This window comes from Babylonia areolata, chromosome 27, assembly GCF_041734735.1.
Source record: "Babylonia areolata isolate BAREFJ2019XMU chromosome 27, ASM4173473v1, whole genome shotgun sequence".
Lineage (NCBI taxonomy): Eukaryota > Metazoa > Mollusca > Gastropoda > Neogastropoda > Buccinidae > Babylonia > Babylonia areolata.
This window is the reverse complement of record NC_134902.1, coordinates 27,187,225-27,189,724: the sequence shown is the minus strand read 5'-3', so window position 1 is coordinate 27,189,724 and position 2,500 is coordinate 27,187,225. Positions and strand designations below refer to the sequence as shown.

At 45.2% G+C, this 2,500-nt stretch overlaps 1 protein-coding gene across 2 annotated transcripts in view; it reads right to left on the bottom strand.

Annotated features, from left to right (window-relative positions):
* The window catches only part of LOC143301413 (uncharacterized), a 29,501-nt gene that overhangs the window by 5,883 nt on the left and 21,118 nt on the right, over window positions 1-2,500 (bottom strand). Inside the window, exon 1 of one of the 2 annotated variants that reach the window (XM_076615684.1) lies at window positions 5-350. The exons of the other annotated variant lie outside the window; for it this stretch is intronic. The gene's annotated coding sequence lies outside the window, so the exon portion shown is untranslated. Of the gene's footprint in view, window positions 1-4; window positions 351-2,500 lie in introns of those variants that run through there. 2 annotated transcript variants of the gene reach the window in all.

The following is a 2,500-nucleotide window of genomic DNA, read 5'->3' as shown; positions in this document are numbered from 1 at the left end:
TTACCGTTTGCTCTCTTTCTTTCCCTCTCTCTCTCTCTCTCCCTGTCCCTGATCCTCTGCCTCTCTTCCTTCTCTCTCCCGTCTCCACCTCACAAATCCCTCCTCAGACCCACAATCCACCACACAAATCCCTCCTTGCACTCACAATCCGCCCAAGCTCTTGTAAGTAAGCGAAGTCTGGAGGAGTGGAGCGAGCAATTCCAAACTGACCAGCTGGTTGATCACCAGCCGCGCGGACAAACGACCATACACACACACACACACGCCTCCACCCACCACTGCCCCTACTTGTGTTGATCTATTGATAGTTCTGTATCGCGCTATCACACAGTGAAGGCACTGTCTTGAGGTTCGTCTCTCAACTGTTAGTAGGTATATATATATATAGCATACGTCGTCATTGCTGTAACGGGGGGAAGTTGCTAGGTGGAAGAATGGCTTGTGTGCCTTAAAGGCATGTTCACACTGTTCGGAACACTCGTAAAAGAGCAAAGACTGAAGCCTTGGTCTTGTGCGGCTGTTCTTGTGCTGGCCTCAACACATGTTGAAGCGATGGCCCAGTGGTAGGCAGGAAACGTGTGTACTCGGGTTTGGGTCCCTTGTGCGGGTCAGGAGTGGTTGTGTGGGTGCCAGTTATGCGGTTGAGACGATAAACCGAGGTCCCGTGTGCAGCATGCACTCAGCGCATGACATAGGACCCACGACAAGAAGACAGATTTTCCATGGCAACATTCTTGAGAATAAACCCACTCTGATATACACGTGTGTGTCTGTGTGTTTGTGCGCGCGTGATTGTTGCCTAACTAAATTTCACGACATAGGAAACGAATGATGAGAGTCTAAAATCAGCTGTCATATACCCAGGTTGGCAGCCTGTTATGCAAATGATCCCGTGTTTGTAGAGTGCTGAGAGTTTGGATTGTCAATGATAATGATAATGATAATGATAGTGATACTATCAAATATGGTGTCCCACAAGGGTCCGTCCTAGGTCCTGTTCTTTTCGTGCTGTATGCGGCTCCTGTGTCGGATGTCATCAGTCATCATGCGATGTCGCATGAGAGCTTTGCTGATGACACACAACTTTATCAGTCAGCTTCCATAGCTGAATTTGATGCACTGATGACTCAAACACAGGAGTGCATTGCTGGCCTAAAGGACTGGATGACTCTCAACAAGCTGCAATTAAATGATGATAAGACTGAATTGATGATAACCTGTCCAAAGAAGTTTCGTCAACATCCTTCCTTTCCTGACTCTGTTCTGATCAATAGCACACCTGTTTCACTTTCTCCCTCTGTTCGCAGTCTTGGTGTAATCCTGGACCAGTCTCTTTCCTTCCAACAGCACATTTCGAATATCTGTAAAGTTGCCTATTTGGAACTGCGTAGAATCAGCTCTATCCGCCACTATCTCTCAACCGATGCAACCAAGACACTTGTATGCTCTCTGGTTCTCTCAAGATTGGATTACTGCAACTCTCTTTTGGCCGGCCTTCCCAAATACCTGTTAGACAGACTCCAACGAATTCAGAATAACGCTGCCAGACTCATTTGCAGAGCTTCTAAATTTGACCATGTTTCTCCTCTCCTTCAGTCTCTCCACTGGTTGCCTGTTTCTGATCGAATAGACTATAAGCTATCCACTCTGACCTTTTCTGCAGTCAACGGATCTGGCCCCGAGTATCTTTCTGAACTCATCCATATCTATACCACGTCTCGCCAGCTCCGTTCTTCCTCTGATACTCGACTTCTCAGGATACCTCACGTCAGAAGTAAGACCTATGGACACAGATCGTTTTCTTTTCAATCGCCAAAGACGTGGAACAAGCTCCCTGATAACCTCCGTCATTCTGATTCCCTCGCATCTTTTAAATCTCGTCTCAAAACTCACCTTTTCCCTCAGCAATAAGTTCAATTGTGGCAGGTCCACAACTACATGCATGTATATGAATGTGTATTGTGTGTGCGTGTGTTTATGTAAGTTTGTGCCTGCCTATGTGTGCGTATATGTTAGGGTAGCTGTTAGATACACATGTATTTTAAAATGTATGTATGCAGTGTGTGTGTGTGTGCGTGCGTGCGTGCGTGTGTGTGTGCGCGTGCGTGCGTGCGTGTGTGTGTGTGTGTGTGTGTGTGTGTGTGTGTGGTCACATTTTGGTGTGTGTATGTAACATAGATATAATGTTTTATGTTATCAAAAGCGTTTTTGTAAAGCACCTAGAGCAGATTTCTGGATAGTGTGCTATATAAGTATCCATTATTATTATTATTATTATTATTACTACTACTACTACTACTACTATTACTAATGATAACAACAACAACAACAATAATAATAATAATAGCAACAGTTTCAGTTTCAGTAGCTCAAGGAGGCGTCACTGCGTTCGGACAAATCCATATACGCTAAACCACATCTGCCAAGCAGATGCCTGACCAGCAGCGTAACCCAACGCGCTTAGTCAGGCCTTGAGAAAAAAAGAAAAGAAAAAAAAGGT